The sequence below is a fragment of the Coturnix japonica genome, chromosome 3 (assembly GCF_054131305.1).
Source record: "Coturnix japonica strain WE chromosome 3, WE-NBRP24, whole genome shotgun sequence".
NCBI lineage: Eukaryota > Metazoa > Chordata > Aves > Galliformes > Phasianidae > Coturnix > Coturnix japonica.
Genome location: NC_140665.1, coordinates 68312437 through 68330912, shown reverse-complemented (window position 1 = coordinate 68330912; position 18476 = coordinate 68312437). Strand labels below are relative to the sequence as shown.

Below are 18476 nucleotides of genomic sequence, written 5' to 3'. Positions count from 1 at the left end.
ACATGCAGAAATGCCCAAAATTTTGTTGTGATGTTGCACTTACCACATGGTATTTTAAAACATAATGAAAATATATTATGCTACAAGATAAAAAAATAATGTCAAATAGAGCAAAATGCAAGCAGGGTCCTGACTGAATAAATCAGAGCAAATACGCAAGGCAATAAATTGCAGTCAGTTTCCTTGCTGTATGGGCAAAAGGGGATTAAACAAGGCAGTGGCTTAAATTTATAGTAGCTTTTATTTATGAGTCAGGCCTCAATCATGTATCAAAGACACTAGGCCTATAATAATGGCAGAAGCAAAACAGAACTGATTCTCAGAGGGTTGATGCCTTTAGAACAAGGAAGTGCTACTACACAATGTAGAAATAGAAAATGAAGGCAGAGAGGGAAATCTGAACAATACCCTTACTGTACTCCCCTGCAATGAAGTACAACCACCCCAGGATTTTTCTTTTCCATTGCCTTGTTTCCTTACCTCCACTTTTGCCATTTCCTCCCCTTCCCCACAGCCACTCTGATTTCCATGAAATCATGTGAATCAGTGAAATAGAATGGCTTCAGCTGAGTCCAGAGTGAACGGGAAGCTGGAGTTGTTCCCTTTGTCAGCTATCTCACCAGAACAGCTCTTTTTCTTCCCATGTCCTATATACTTGTGACAATCCTATATAATTGGACAAAGTATCTGAAAAAAGACTGTCATTTAGTCGTAAAACACAGAGATGAAAATGTAAAGCAGTAATGCCTCACAAAAGAGCTGGGATGATAGTAGCTACCAAATTAAACACGAGCTTGCTTTGTGATCTGAGCTGAAAAATCCACTATAATTTTTGGCTGTGTATGCAGAGTCATCATATCAGGTTGGCAACATACAAATCTCTGCAAGCCACAGAGTGAGCTCCAGCCACTTCAGTACAAGGGAGATGTCAAAACAAACTGGTGGGAATTCGAAGCGGAACACTCCTTTTCCCTCTCCTCCTTTCACGCCTACCCGCCTCCAAACATCTGACGAGGCTGGAAGAGCTGCTACATCCGGAGCCTTTTAAATATAGAAGTTGTGAATGGTTTGTACTGATTCATATATGCATCATTGACACTGTGCTGGCAACAGCACAGCAATGAGTGCAGCATAAAATCTATGTAAAACAGGAGAGGATATAACTTTTGTTTATGTCAGTCAGACTTTGGATCAGTAGATAACTGGTTGGTTAAACTAAATTTATATGTGGGACATAGAGCTGTTTAAGTACAGAGCTATATTAGGTAAAAGTATTTTGTCCAAAGAGGCACTGCCAGAGGAAGAAGCAGTCAGTCAAGAGTGACATGAATTGTTGATGTGTACCAGATTGGCACATGTTTATCCATGTTTCTTAGGTCTAGATTAGAAAGCCTACTCTATGGAGGTCTCAGAGTAGCTCAAATCCTGTCATCTCACCTGAGATGTAAAAGAGGGCAGCACAAGTGCCTGTCTCATGATTCATACTAGGAGCATGTACGAAATCTCATTTCAAATGGGTACCCTTGATGTCCATTTATTCCCTGTTGAAATCTTTTGTTCTGTGAGAATAAACAAACGATGAGTTCTGAAGCCGAACAGTTTTTGACTATTTACGGGGAAGTACAACACTCAAGTTTGAATGCTTGGGACAATAAACATTCATCTATATATCCAAATGCTATCTTAAAATAGGAAAGAGTGATGAGTGAGGTACACTTTTCAGAGAGAGAGCAAGAGAGAAGCAGGAATGAAGTGCAATCTTCTTTCCTCTACAGCACAGATGGAAACTATTCAAAGGTATTCCTTGTATGAATCTTCCACATTATTGTAACTTCAAAGGTCTTAATTCTTTGCAATGGAAAGGAAGCCTTACAAAATCTCATTATTCTCGCATGTGGGAAATGCTCTGTAGGAACCTGCTACTAGTAAAAAAACCAGAAGTATTCAGAAGTATCAGCAAATACTTGCATAAGGAAGTGGAAGAGTAATAAAACAGATATTGTATAATTACAATAAGCATCAAGAGAAGCCTTTACCAAGTTGGTTACTAAAGCAATGAAATGTTTTTGCAATCAAGTTGATGAAAGCAATGCTGCCTGGACAGAGGAATAAAGGGCAACACTGAAAAGAATAGGTCTTTTTTGATGGAGAATGCACATAAATTATTCACAATTGTTTTTCTTAATTCTTTTGATTTTGTTTATCTAATACTCCATATCTGTAGCAATATAACAACACTTTGACTATTTTAATTCCTCCAACTGAAATATTTTTGAGAACAACCTCAGAAGAAAGTGGATTTTAAACTGAAAGGAGAAAGAAAAATATTTTACATTCTATAGCATTCCATAGAGGTGGAAATGCATTATGGCCAGTTTTGATTTTTTTCTCAGATTATATGTTATTTTCTATTGCTGTTATATGTTTTACAAGACACAATATTGATTTAATGTAGTAGTTGGTTCTCTTGTTGTGCCTTCTAGGCACTATTAATTTAAAAAAGTATATATATGAAAACCTCACACTTAACAAAAAATAGCATATACAGTACTACTCCAGTGGTAGAATTCGAGATGGTGGCTTTTACATCACTAACACAAATGACATACAAGTTGAGACAAATAACACTCCATAATCTGCAAAAATCCCCTTTCAAATCTATTCAGTTTTTAGGCTATTCCTGGTTTTGGGGGGATGTATTGATAAGTACACACTGGAAGTAAAAAACACTGAAAAACGTAATGGGAAAATTACTTGTATTTGTGGAAATTATGCCTCTCTGAATACTTGCTCTGCTTTCTTGCTCATTCCCAATGTTTTTGGGATCATGTTCTTTGTGATTATGCCTTCTCTGATGTGTGGAACATCTGAAATCTATTTTTTTTTTCATCTCTGAGGCAGTGGTGTTGCCTGCAAGTAAGTTGTTTTGTGCCCTTATGAACTAAGATCTCCTTCACAACTTTTTCAAATAGCTCAAAGCTTAAAGGAGCAAAAGTAAATATATTTTTCTTACTCTTTAACTGTATTTATTTTACGTTGTCTGCTACCCTGCCTGCAGCAGTTCTAGTGTTCCCAGAGCTCATGAACCTATTTACTTTCCATCCACTTCTTGCTGCAGAAGGCTTCGTTCCTGTCTATCACAGTGGAGAAAAAATGTTCACAGCTTTCTGCCTCTTGTCATAGCACTTGCAAGTAGACAAGAAATCTAAACATATTCGGGAGTATAGGTCTGTGGGTGGAAGAAGGTGATTCCAAAGGTAATTTGAACATTCAAGATGGAATAGCTGGACAAGGCTTTGCCAAGACCTATTGAAGAAGATGATAGATGTTGGAAAAGAAGAAAAATCTGTTTATTTCTTACTTTAGTGGAGTCCATCTTGAACCTTTCCTGTCATATGTTATGTAGCATTAAAATGACAAAAGCAAATTCTCCCATTTTGTCTAGTTGTGATTAGGAGATGTGTTGTACTAGGCGTAAGCGGGCTTCGGGTTGTGATGCGTTAGGACCCTTCCCCTTGAGATAAGGACTAATGACGTGTGCTGTCCTGGTGGGCGCACTTACGTTATTAATCCTGACGTGTGTAGCTTTAGTGGACGATAAGCATAGAATATATAAGCGTGTATCAACTTCAATAAATTGCCTTTTGCTGTTCACCATATTGGTGTCACCTCAGTGATTGGCCAAGCTGCAGTCTTCAAGGGAAAAGGACACAAGAAGTCTACAGAGATGAACCTCAGCTACCTCTCTGCAGTTTGGGGAATATCTCTATCAATTTCTCAGCATTTTTGGTTTGTTTTCTTTTTGTTTCCTTTTAAGACTGGCAGAGGAATAAAGGCTTTGCAGAGAGAGGTAAAACTAGAGGAAAGGGAAAATTCAATGTTTATTTCTTTAATTTGAAATATTTTCATTAAGGATGAGCTACATGCTAACAAGCCTGTGAGATGCTCATTGTAACTTCCTGGGCAGCTTGTAATATATTAATTTGACTATGTCTAGTCTTAGAGATTCAAAGATGCTAGAATGGACCTCTGAACTGGCCAGGGAAACGCGGGAGCAGTCTTTCCTAAGGAAAAAAGGAGGGCAATTTTTGTGAGCTACATCTGTCACAAATGTTGCATGTCTGATATCCTCTTCTGTCACTTTATATTTCACTGTTTACAAACTCAATTTTTTATTATTATTGTTGTTGAAAATATGTCTAGGGAATATCCTTCCAAGTTTCTATCAAATAGTTGACCTTGAAAACTGAACAACTAGTGAAAGAATAGAGAAAAACAAAACAAAACAAAGCAAAAAAGTAAAATAAAATAAAACCAAAAACCACTAACACAACAAAATAATTTCCAAAATACTCTTTTTTCCTCTTTTTTAACTTAGTAATAATTTGTGCCATAACATCAGTGTTGTGCTTTTGAATCAGAAAGGGTCGATTTTTGCATTTGCAAGACTGCAGTTAATTAATAAAATGAGTTCTGTAAGTTTTCTCTAAGGAAGAAGCATTTGCCATCTAGTCTTTCTAAATTCAGCTTGTTAATTGTAGGAAGCTACATTGATGAAGACACTTTTCTTTTGTATTATACTGCAGGGTACTGCATCATGTACTATCAAAATATCTTTCAGTCACCTCATGTAGGAGTGTCTTCTTACCACCTTTCCCTATCAAATAAGTTATAGTGCCAATTATATACAACTTGAAAACTGAATTTGCACATCTGTCTTCCAGGCGGTAATTTCATACCTTCTACTTGTATTTGGAAGTTCAGACCACTTGGACTTGTCCAACTCCAAATCCACAGCATCTTTTGGTAGCAGCTAACTGACATTCTCCACAGCAGCATGGGGGCAACATCGGCAAAAAACACTTCCTTCTTCTGTGATGATTACTGGCTCAGTGGACTAATCTAGTAGCTAGGCAACAGTAAGAAGAGCCTGGGACCAGGGAAGGAAGCTTTCAGCAAGGAAGGCTGCCTAGTTGCATGAGGGAAGTCTACATATTTCCATACAGAACAGACTACTTGCATGATAACACAGTGTAGTAAATCATGACTGCAAGCACTGTTTGAATAGGGTCAGTGTTTGCTGAGGGTAGTACGCCCACATCTAAAATTATCTCAGCGGTTTTCCTCAACAGCCCCATGTTCTCATCCTTCTAGGCACATTTAGACAGACCGTGTTCAGTGATAGCTAATTTTATGTAAAACATCAAATTTGGAGAAATTTATTCTACTGCACAAAGTTGTCAACCTATGAAAAATTAAGCAGTCAGTTCTGTAATTGTTACAATGGTAATATGAACAACTGAAACTTTTTGCCCTGTATCTATGAAATCCTTTTTTTTTTTTTTTTAGAGGATCAAGGTAGGTTTCAAAAGAATAGCATTCTTTTCTGTATCTTCTCTGCATTAGTGAAGAAATACTCAGAAGCTGGACTAAATTTGCTTTGTTTATATGCAGCATGTATATATTTATGCATGCTTCATGTACTTTTTTTCATTTAAATTTCTCTTTTCCCCTCACTAACTCCTTTTATCATAGTGTGTCCTAAGTGAAAGGCAAACTCAATTAATCATCAACCAACTTGTGTTTCTGTGGCATCTGTCTTCCTGATATCTAAGCATTATTTAAGTTTGTGTTGAATTTTGCACTCAATTTTGCCCATTCCTGCTAGAAAGAGGCATGAGGCAGTTTCAAGAGCAATTTACAAGGAGCTTTTTTCCTCCTCTCTATTTGAGCAGCAATTCCTGTGATTCGCAGGTTGACAGGAGCACATCATTCTGGTGCTCAGATCAGTGCACGAGCTGCCCATCGAATAGCAGATCAAGTTTAAAGTCCTAAGGGCAAATTCTGCTGTCAGTTACACAGGTGAACATGTAACTGTAAGAACAGAATTTGGCCCCTAGTCTTGATCTTCAAGTCTCTCAGTGGGAAACTTGATTACTGTGTTTAGGACAAAATGTAAGACTGCTTTGTAAAGAGCTTGATACACACATATCATGAGGCACAAGTCTTTTTTCCTGGTTATGTTTCAATAGCATTTTCAAAGTTCCTGAATTACAGCAGTTCTTAGACCATATGTCGCAATGCTGTATTCATTTATAGAATCACCATTTTTAATGGGACTTGATACAGTGGAAAGAAAAAAGACTTTGTTGTCATCTTTTCATGAAAATACTAGTTAGAAGAACCAGCTTTTAAAAAATCATGCAGATAATTTTTTCCCACTTTCTTCTCCTTTTACTGGACCTTTTAAAACACTTGACTTTGTCCCATGTTTACAAACATAGAACAGTCTGGATTTATTAGACTGGGTTAGTTTGGATTTCAGAATGTTTTTTGTGTTTTATGAGTGTGGATGCCCATGTTGGAAACTGGATAATGCCACAAATCTAGGCATTCTCTTTTATGTAATATGAAATGCCCTGGCTGCATCATTCTCTGGGGTTGAATTTATATTCTTTCTTTCAGGATGTTTCTATGTTACCTCCTCCATAGAAGCAGCTATATGACCAAGCAAGCAAGCCAGAAGGTAACCTGCAAGGAGAACATGTTTAGATTCTACTACAGTTTCAGTGATATTCTACATTGGCATATTATTTTTTATTTTTCCTGGTCTTTTTTTCTCAGTATTATTTTGTGTGTGTGTGTGTGTTTGTGCTTTCTGTTGTTGCTGTTTTTCCACTGACAGTCTGAAAGATGGGATTTTCTTCATGTTTTCCCCAAGAGCCAAAACTTTCTGGATTTGGTATCTAAAACTATGGTAATGAGGAAGTGGGGGTCCCAGATTTTGCAGTCATGGTTTCCTTAACATGTGAAGACTGCCGTTGGGCCCAGGCTCTTCCACAGAGGACACTCCTTGATTCTCTTTGTTAATCTTAGCCCCACGACACGACCTCAGTGCTCTGGTCAAACGACTACAGTGGAGAAACATCCACCAGATGGCAGCATGCCATATCGAAAATCAGTCACTTAAATCAATATTTAGGCATTTAATTTTTTATTATTTTTTTTTTATCTGCACAATTAAATCTAATCAAAACTCACGACCTCAGAAAGTCAAGTAATGCACTGCAGGCATGTCAGCTGCTGCCAGTCCCCAGAGCTGCCTGTGCCTGGAGGACTGTGTCTTAACTTGTCACCAGCACTTCCCAGCCCGCTTTTGGGTTGTCAGAGAAAATGAAAGAAACAATGGAGCAGCTGCTTTTCCTTGAGGCCTTCAAGGGATGTCTGTGCTCCCTGAGTGTTTATTGGTTTATACACCACCACTGTGACGGCCAGCTGAGTGACTGCATGGTGTAAAAATAGACCACAGCAGAAAGGGTGTCCCTCACTGGAAAGGTACTTGGGATAGCAAGCAGGCACCCTAACATTTCATCAAGCCTGTGTGTGTCCTGGAGAAGCCACAACTGTTTGATAGGGTGCTTTGGCAGAGGTGTGACAGAAGGTAAGATCCAATGCCTTTCAACTAAAGGTTGAAAGCCAGATTTGGCCAGCTTGGGAGAGTTTATGAGCAGATAAGAGAGGTGGCAACACTGCATGTGGTTTGCGTGTATTTTTGTGTAAGATGGGGAAACTCACCTCCCATTAAAATCTGCCATTAGCAACATTAAGAAAACAAGCAGAATATTTGTGTAATCTCTAACATGGCAGCGATGTTTGAAATACCGCCAGATCACAGATATGTAAAGCCATGAAAGTGGTCATTTTTATCATGAACATTGATTCATAGTTGCGTAACTAATCATGACAACTTAATTAATTGGTTATTACCAAGGGTTTTCTCTTTTATTAGGGAACAAGTGACTTCCTTCCCTTGTACCGGTGTATATTTCTCTGTGTGATAGAGATTAATGCATAAAGCTTTGCAGGAAACTGCCTCATTGATTTTGCTGCCTTTGTATTTGTCTTCCTTAGGTGACTTCCAGTAACATAGATCAAAGGGACGCAACGAGTTTCAGTAGGACATCAAATACTGTGCTTATGGCAACTTGAGGTTTGGGCTTCATTTAGAAACCCAATACGCACTCGGTCCATTTGTCTCTCTTGTAATTTTTCCTTCAGTTTTATTGACTTATTAGAAAATGCATTGTTAATCCAGATCTAACAGTGTGTAATGGCAAGTTATTTCGACCTGTATTGGTTTTACATAATGTACTCACATGCAACTCCTGTCAGTTTTTGCAAAACATACTTTTGTAATCAAGTGAGGAACTGAATGCACTTTCAAATGAGACTTTGTTTTGTGTTCATACATGTCTGTGAGCATATGTATGTATTTTATCAGTATTTTAGACATATTGGGGAAAATTGAAAATTTCTGTTGTTAGTGTTTAACCTTATGTATATTGAATGAATCATTGTAGGATCATTTCACCCTACACATTTGGAACTTATTCACTGAACCGGAGAAGCAACTTGCCTTTAGATCCAAAAATCTTCAGTAAGATAAGTCTGATATCAGTACTTTAGAAAGCCTATAGCTTGGGGATAGTGTACATGAAAGAATGTAAGAGAGCTGATGGGGTACTTTTAAAAAATGTCCTGACAGAGTCAAGGTGATGGCCATTTTTAGCTGCCCTGCTATCCATCACCTCTTTCAGCCAGGCATACTCCATCATATGCAACAGCCTCATGAATTTATGCATCAAGCTGTGCAGCCAGTCGTGCCGAGGGCTCTGGTGACAAGTGAAATTGCTGTGCGCCTCATTTAGCTGTTTATTGCGCCTGAGTACGTGTTGCAGCTGTCATCTTACGATGGGATGATAGTGCTCGTTAATAGACAAGACAGGCAAATAATGATGGAGACTATAGCAAGAGATGCTCATCTGCCAATAGGCTCTCAGCAATATCACAAACATTCACAAAGTTTTCAATCAAAAACAACACTGCAAGAAAATACTGAGGCCAGCATCTGTTCTTTATGTGACTAGCAGTGCAGATTAAACTTCTGAGAAACTGTGGCCCAATCTGCCTCTTAACTTTTTGAATTTTTATCTTTTAGAGTGAAAAAAGAGTCTTTCTTTTTAAATGAAGTTTCAAAGGAATGATTTGCAAGTGACAAAATAACCCAGAGTGCTCTTAGGGCTTTTCTGATCCTTCAGGTAAAACTCTGCCTGCTGTAACTAGAATCCTTCCCCCTTGTTTGTGTGGTGCAAACACAAAACATGTGGAATTCACAAGCATTGCATCGAGGTTTTTGTTTAAGTGTTGCTTAATGTGTTTCAGTTGCCTGGTTCTGCAGTTTAACATTATTCTGCTTGAACACTTCCTCTGGAAAAAAAGAAGTCTCTTTTAGAGGTGTGTAGAATCATTTCAATAGAAGAAAAAAAGATACACCTGTAAAACCTGCATTTCTTTCTGTGAAACTGGAGATACGATGAATGCAAATTCACATGCATAAAACCCTTTCAGTAAAGATGATACCTTATTCTGCCTTTACCCTGTACATTTAAATTAGTGGTTTGCAGTAATTCGCAGTGTTCTCTTCTGTGATTTGCAAAATTCTTTGCTCAAATTAATTATTTTATACTCCATAGTATTAATTTTTAACTTATTTATAAATAAATCAATTATATTTGCTAAATAAATCCTTTGTTTAGAGTGGGACATCAACATTTAAAGTGTTTTATGTAATTAGAGGAGGTATTTGAATGTATTAGGTGGAGAAACTTTGTGTAAATCCTTATGGAACATTCTGTGAAAGCTACTTCTAAACAGCTGTATGTTTTGTTTGGTAGGCAGCTTACTAAGTCAAAGTCAAGACTTACTTAAAATATAAGCAAAGTAACATAAAACTCTCTCAGCTATGCACACAAATATGTGAAGAACAGAAGTCATGACTGCAATATAATTTGTCTTGTATGTACAGTGACCCTACAAGTGAGTTGCGCTGAAATAAAATACAGAAGAAAAATCAAAATGAATACATAGTATCTATTCCAATAGTAAGAATTTTCATCAAGTAACTGGCACATTTTCCCAGATTATCACTACATAATAAAAACGAAGAAAGAAAACAAACAAAATAATGAGAGAGAAAAAAATGGACAACCTAAAACTTGGAAAGTAACCCTATTTTTGTAAAGTAATTTATGTGTCTATTTAGTTGTTATCACTGTAATATTGACTAGGCAAAAATGCATCTATGATAGGTTTATGATGCTTTGAAACTACATAGGTCTTAGAGTGGTATCAACTGCTTTGCTAGTGGTAAAAATTATCCTTATTTTACAGTCGAAGGCACTGAGGATAGAGAAATTTCCTGCTCAAAATCAATATTTAATAAAATATAATATTTAATAAAATAAAGTATAAAATCAATATTTAATAAAATATGCATGATATATGACTTACTCTTGCAAAGGTCTAAATAGCATGAGTGATCTGTTGTGCAAGATACTATAGAGCCAGCAAAGGTAGGCTTCTTCTAAGTGAGCACTGGCCATCTGACCTCCTCCATATGGGTGTTTCATCTACATGAATCTTCTGGAGTCTGCCTGAAGAGACCAAGTAAAAGAGACCAAAGTAAAGGCCCAGCAGATCCTGCTCTGATGAAAGTACAAATGAAGATATCCTCTTGGCCACATCTACTGCTCTCTGCTGGTTCTTGACAAGAACTTTAAACTTAGAAACACCTGATTTTTGCAGGTAACTGATACAAAATCAGATAACCTCACTTTTACAGTCCAACCAATATATCTCTATGTTACTAATTAAAATCTGAAGTATAGAGAAATGGTCTGTGAGGGATCACATTAAAAGTTTGTTTTAGGTCTTTGTTTTAGTGTTTTCATTTCTGTGAATAAACTCTGTAGCTTGTGTCAGAGACTGATCCTTCACTGTGAGACGAATAAGCCATTTTCTTTCTCTGTGAGGGAACATTAGAATAAATATAAAAAATCTGTAACGCTAACTGTACACAAACCAACAATTTTTCTTGTATGAAATAGAGTTATGCAAGAAATTCTGGGAAGCAAACATGGATTTTATGCCTGTCTGTCTATGGGCAGAGTTAAGGTTGAGCAACTTTACTACTGGAAAACTCTTGCTATTTGAATGCTTTGTTCTGCCGTCTTCATTCTTGCAGATAGATTGTCTGTGACTGTAATTTTGTTTATATGCATATATATATACATGTAAGCAAATATAAACATGTGTGTACTTCCACATACGAGTTTCTGTGTCTATTTGTTATGATAGGAGGCTGACTCTCAGGCAGCATTTAAATGAGATAGATAGTTAACAAAGAAACAGATTTTGTAACCACATGAGAACATATTTTTGTGACATTCTTTCCTGTCTGTAAAATATATTTTCTCTGTTTAGAGACGTCAGTACTCTTTTAAGGAAGGTATTTTTATTGAAAATACTGTTGTCTGCTTTTTAAAACAAAAAAATATGTTGAAAATTTTGTTTATAGAAAATGGAGACCCTTAGCCCAGTGTATTCCTCTATCCCAAGCAGGTATTTACATTTATTCTCACATTTACATCCATTTTATGCTGTTACTAGCTCCAATTAATTCTGCAATTTACACCAGAGGAAGCATCAGAAGAATCAATTCCAATGAAGCATATATCACTACTAACTATAATTACATATAAAAGAAGTGCTTGTGCACACATGCAGACTTATAGTAGTCTATTCTGATTTATGAGTCGACATTGCAGTACAATATGGCAAATACATGTACAGTTTGTTTGTCTCTTCCAATTTGTGCTAAAATTATTGTGAAGCCAAATATAGTCTATCCACCACAGTGCTACCGCATTAAAAATAATCTTTCATTTGTTTTTGTCATTTACACAGCTAATGGTCAGCAAATTTGTACATCCTGCCTTTTTTTTTCTTAATGAAATGGAAAAGGGATGTGTGTTACTTAAAAAAAAAAAAAAAAAAAAAAAAAAAAAAAAAAAAAGTTTTATTAATGTTTCATAAAATGGTTGCTACAATCAAAGGAACTGCTATGAAAATTAAATTACTGGGCTGACTCTGAAAATCAGCATAATATGCTCTGTTTAATTCAGTCATGCTAAGATGTTAGATTCTCCTTCATTCTCTCAGCTTTCTCTCTCCTTCACCTGGGGGCATCTGCTGATGAGTCTCTTCTAGAGGTTGTTTAATGACTATTTTACAGCAACTGTCAGCTTTCTAAAGCCCAGTGGCACTGGGCATCACTGTATTACCAGCCTTTTTACACAATTTGCCTGACTGTAAATCTGAGCTTTAAAAGTACAAGAAAAGCACTTATTTGATTTAATGACTGGCTGAAGGGGTTTGATTAATCTTTTTATGCTTAGATGTTTTACTCATAAAGGTCATCATCTGTTTGTTTACTCCTTACTTCAATCATTGCCAATGAAAATGAAGTAAGAAATTTAAGGTTTGAGGTGAATGCCTTGAAGGATAATGATGGTGCTGCTCACGAGCAGGATTGTTACTGTACATAACTGATATCACAGGAAATTCTGAAGGCACTGTTCAGAATCAGGATCCCATTGTTCCAATCACTGTGTAAATTCCCAGGAATACGAAGGGTGATCCCTAGGATACGGAGGGTCTAATTTATGAGATGATACAATGGATGTGCTATAATGATACAAAGAAAAGCAAGAAGGCAAGGACACACAGGGAAAGACACACTCACAAGGTTTCTGCATAGTTTTTAAAATAACATGAAATAGGAAAAAAATTGAAATAGATCTTCCTTGAACCACTGAGGATGACTGACTACGAAAAAAAAAAAAAAAACAAAAAAAAAAAACCAGCCACAAATAAACCATAAGTAAATTTTCAGAAAGCACAGAATTTCAGTTTTCCAAAGTGACTTAGATGCTTAGGAGCATAAATTTCATGTACACGCAATGAAAGTAAAGAACATTTTCCAAAAGCAGTACATGGGAGAGAAAATCAAATCTTATGTTTAGAGATCAGTTACAGTTCTTTGTCCCAATGAAAATAAGGGAAACTTTAGCTCTTGGTGGGTGCATTCCTTTCAAAAGTCTATAAACATGCTACCCTGCTATCTACAAAGCAAAAGAGCTGTGTATAGCTCTTCAGATAGGAAGACAGTGATTACTTGGACAAAGTGACAGGAAAACAACAAGAACCACCACCACCAACAACAAAATATATGAATATTCTCACAAGAACTCTTCATTTCAACAGTCCTATTTCTCCAGTGCCAATTATTTAATTTCCTTCATGTGAAAGGCTTAGTGATATCACACTTCTCTTTGACTTTTAAACAGTGTAAGGTACTTTTGTGACATCTTAGTGGAATTCATGAGAATAGCACATATGAAGCTATTTCTTCCATTCATTTTGAATCTTCTCAAGTCTAGCAGATGGACTGTAAAGGTTTCTATCTCATAAATACGTAGGTCATACAAGAAGTAATGCCTCCTATTTATTTGCATGGAAACTACAGCAGATACAAAGAGCACAATAATACTAATTCATAGAGCAAATTCTCAGCTACAAAATAGCTTTTTTCAACACAGTCATAACCATTAGCTATGCATTTTTACCAGTAATGAACAACAGTCTGCAAACCATGTTCATAAATATCTGCACCAGCGGAGGTGACCCACTGTCCCTGTCGCCACTGCTGTAATGCATCACTGTGCTCACATCTACTGTTTGGTCTCCATAAACATTCAGCAAGCATTTATGAATGTCAATGGGTTCTATTTCTTCTGCATGGAGGAATTCAATGACACGCTTTTTCTTCATATGAACTTGCATGTCAGACACCACTGTCAGACTGCCTCTCTGCTGCCATTTATCAGCAAGGACAGCAAAATGTAATTGAATGCTGGCAGGAAGGTTCAAACTCTACTGCCATACCACCAATATCCACTTCTGATGTTGTGTGCTAACACAGTAAAACAGGAAGTATTGAGAGCAGCCCTTGTAGTATAAAAGCCCCTCTTGACTCTTAGGTCATGTGTTGTGACATGTGCCTTACAAGAGTAAAAAGCAGAACCGGTGGATTCTTTTACAGAAACTGGTTTTCCACAGAACTACCACAAGAGCTGAACTAATTTTTATCATCTCTAAACTTTTTAATAACAAAGTTCTTTATAACAATGTGCAGGTCTTTTCAGAACAGTTATTGAACATCTCAGGCTGCCTTGGTACAGCATTCCTCTTCACTTGTTTCCAATGATTAGTTGTGTGGCTGTGTCAGCTGTATGTGACAGGGTTCGATGCAAACAAGTTTATTGTTTTAAGAGTCACTATTTTTTGGATGATATGCTTTATGGAGGTTTGCTTTATTCCTTAATTTTTTGCAGCTTTGCTGTAGAATGAAGGTTTGCCTTGATGCATCTCTTGCCTGTATCACAAATCTGTCTCCTACATGAGCCTTCCCTCCTCATCAACCATTTCCAGTCTTTCCCAATTTTCTTTGGTTTGATTTGATTACTTGTGAAATGGAGATCGCTTACATAGGGGAATCATACTGTCAATAAAGGGCAAGTGGTAGAGTGAGGTAAAATGAGGAAGGAAAGCTGGTATGGTGACAGTATGTGGAGGCATGCAAGGCATGATGACCCTCTCAGAAGTGGGGCAAAGAATACTAGTGTTTAACGTGCACCAGCAATGTGAGAAGAATCACAACATTAGCAGAGAAGACTAGTTATAAAAGGTGAGAAGTCTTTAAGTCTAATTGAAAAACGGCCCTTCCAGATTGTGGAAAATATCGCAGTTTCAAAATTCTGTTTCCGTTTCAGGACAAACGAGATGTCAGTATCATTCTAGAGAAAGTCTCTTGGCCTAGGATCAAAGATGACCAGGAACCATGTAGTTTCTATTCCCTGCTATGACTGAACTAGAGCTAGGATGTGACTCTGGGGTTTCAGTGTTTACAAATGCAGCTATTCTGAAGAAGTCTTTTCTGTCTTTGTCTTTGGTTTTAATCAGAGGTTTCATTCTGAGAGTCTTTGCCAGACAAAGTTCTGTTAAACTAGATAAGTTCTAATAATCATTTAGCTCAATGCATCAATATTTTTCAATGAAAATAAATAAATAGATAGATAGATAGATAGATAGATAGATAGATAGATAGATAGATAGATAGATAGATATCACAAAGCTCCAGTTGGCTTTAAACTCCTAGTCCATCTTTTGTTTTTGCTGAGATGATTCAGTATCAGAAGGGAAAAAAACAATGAGTAGACTTTAAGATTTTCAAAACTAATTTTCATACTAACAACATTTATCCAGTGTGTACTGGTATTCCACAAAACTCTGCATTTATTCTGTTTTCTCTGTCTCTTTCTTTCCTTCCTCCCCCCTTCCCCTGCCCCCAGATCTTCTAAAAAATAAATTGTGGGGGTTTATTTTGTTGTTTTGTTTCGTTTTTTTCTCCAATTGTGTCCCTCATATTTTGGTCAGCTTTCTCTTCTCCCCTTTCAGTACTGCTTTTCTATGAACAATTATTAAAGTCAGTCATTATTGCACTAATAGCTAACCATCACATTAAGAAAACTCAGAAATCAAGGAGTGTTAAATTCAACTTTCTTCTTATTTTCTTCCTTCTACAGTGAGCCAGTGTTATGGTCAGCCACTAGAAGTTCCTTTCTAGGAGGTTAATAGATGTGTCAGAAGAATAAAATCAAGAGCAGTGAGGACTGTGATTAAAAAAATACTTTTCCTTCTGTGTGTTAAGCAGTTTAGTATGATTGCTTACAGAGTACTGTTTCTGTGAAAGTCTGTATTCTGATTACAGGGGTCTGTGATGCTTATTTACAAGAAAAATAAGAGTTTTTTATTCCCAACACTAGATACTAGAAAGTAAATGTCTTTATAACTTTTGGCTTTGCATCATTATGGTTAGCCCAGAATTAGAGGAAATGGGGGAGTAGTTAAATAAGAAACAAGTTCAGCTGATCCATGTGGTAAGAAGATGTTAAATGCCACAAAAAAGTACAGTCTAGAACAAAGAAGATTTAACATGTCTCTCACAATTTTGCCTTGCCACATTTGGCCATACATCTAATTTTATTGCTAAGTAGCAAGTCTCATCTCACATCCTGCATATTAATAACTGGTCACATGGAGCCTCTTATTCAGCTATGTAAAAGACCAGCAGCATTCAGTATTTCCAAACAACCCTATTTCATATATGACTTCATCACATAAAGTAAGCTCATCTGTGGTCAGTGAAACCACTGTGAAGAAAAACTTTAATGACACTGTCCTATCTCTCTCCTATTCTCAGCATTGAGAAATTAGATCTCTTTAAGAAGCATGATGGTTCTGTTTACTTTTGCAGCCAACTTTCACTCTATGGGCAAATTAATCTGAAGTGGATCTGTAAAACTGACCAAAGGTTAGGAGATATTTACTCCTGATAAACTGATATGTTACTATCAGTACCAGACCTTGTGACTTGAATTAGTCAGATTCTTCTAGTTGTCCTTCTTCCATTTCAAAGATTACTTCCTTGACTAAATATCAGCCTCTTAACTTCATGCCCGTAGATATATTTTCCAATTTCTCATGTAAATATAATTTCATCTTCTGATTCCTATCATTTTGCAGGTTTAGGCTGGAGATATTGGAGCTGTGCAGATTCCTGTTTTTCTCGTAACCATTTTGGCAGGCATGTGTCAGTTTGATCGATAATGATGTCTGGATTAGGCAGTCCCAGTGGCAAAAATGGACTCTTCTTAGGCTTATTGCCAGATTTTGAAAGCCTCTCTAATGACATTCTGCCAAGCAAGCAAGATCTGAATGCTGATTGAACCCCTTTAAAATAGTGCAGACTAATAGGCGTTATTGCGTGAATAATAATTAGCACAATTAAGTGGCTGGCAATTTGCCTGTTAAATTTTCAGAGCACACAATTATAAAGCTCACAGAGTTTAGTTGAGTATTGTCGAGTATAAAATAATGGAAAGAAGGAATTACCAAGAATGATGCAATCTTGAAGATCATTCATCTATAGTGTAAAAAAAATTGTTAAAGAAAGTTTCAACAGAATATATTTGAAGGCTACACAATAACTGCAAATCTTGGAAGGAAATGCACTGTGAATCCTCTAATATGTAGTTTTTTAAAGGTAGATAACATCTTGCAGATGTAAATTTTGCCATTCTCAGAAGCTTCCCTTGAATTATGAAGCTTTTTTTCGTTTGTTTGTCTGGTTTTGTTTTGTTTTTATTTTAACCTTCATAACGTTATTGCAGGCAGGGTAAGGAACATAGGGACACTGAAAAGAGTTACTAACCTTTTGTTCTTCCTGGAGTTTATGGGTTGAAGGAATGATGAACTTTATAAGTCACTTTTGGTTTCTCTGAATACTTCCTGAAGGCAGAAGAACTGATCAGAAGTTTTTTATATACCTAAAAATACAAATGGCCCTGTTAGTTCCAAAGATATGTTCAGAACTAGCTATCAAATAAAGATTATTTTCTTACCAGCTCCACTAGTTCAGCCTTATTTGACATGTATAGTTTGGTATGAGCTATATATAGCATAGTAATATGTAAGCTTAACATCAGATCGGAGAGAATACTGTTAAAACATATGTGGGATTTAATATGGAATTAATAGATACAAATGGCTTTATAGGAAATGAAGTCTATCAAACAAACCTAACTTACTTTAAGAAAAGTGCCAGTTCCTTTATAAAAATAATTGTGAGCTTTTATAAGGCTTTTATCTTCATAGATGTGACCTTACAGTTAATTTTTAATACTAAACAACATTTGCAAGTTATGCTTTGAGGATTAGAAACTTAGAAACTGATGGATCTCTAAAGGTAGCTGTCAATGAGATTGTCATTTTGAAGGGAGTGGTTTTAACAGGGTGCTTCAGAGATCAGTACTTCCCCACCACTATTCAATATTTTCATCAGGGGTTGGGAAGTAAGTATAAAATTGCTGCTGATAAAATTGGCAGGTGACACAAAGATTGGCAAAGTGGTACATAAAGATGAAGATGTCACACATAGCAGCTGAACTGAATTGAATAGTAAACTCTGCCTTACTCAAACAAACTACGTTTTAATAATGGAAAGTACAAAGTCATGATTATAGGAACAGGGGATGTAGGGATGTATACACGGGGTGAAGGACAATGTCATTAAGGTGGTGACTTCAAAAAAGGTTTATGGTTAATTATAGATAACAACTCCTATCAAGCTTCCAGTGCATTGTTATGGTAAAAAGGGCTAATGCAATCAGAGGATTAATAAACAGGGAACTGTTAACTAGGGGTATGATGTCGCTCCTTTTCTATAAGGCAGTGGTAAGACTGGCAGTAGGCTATTACAAAGATTGCTAGCACAGATATTCTTGAAAGGGTCATTAGAATAATGAAATTGTAGCAAAGCTCCAGAAATCATTTGAATTTTTCAGATAAACCTTTCCAGTGGGAAACCTGAGGAATGCAGCTCCCAAGGTAACCTCTTTATGGAGTATTGGTATTTCCATGTGGAGAAAATAAATGCATATTGCAGTTTCCACATG

The 18476-nt window shown here is 36.6% G+C and overlaps 1 long non-coding RNA gene across 4 annotated transcripts in view; it reads left to right on the top strand.

Annotated features, from left to right (window-relative positions):
- Positions 1-11165, top strand: part of LOC107311917 (uncharacterized) — a 97863-nt gene extending 86698 nt beyond the window's left edge. For all 4 annotated transcript variants that reach the window (XR_014944152.1, XR_004306714.2, XR_001554297.3 and 1 more), the window contains 2 exons: positions 6466-6526; positions 7912-11165. This is a non-coding gene — a long non-coding RNA (uncharacterized LOC107311917). The remainder of the gene's footprint in view (positions 1-6465; positions 6527-7911) is intronic.
- Positions 11166-18476: the final 7311 nt, after the last annotated feature.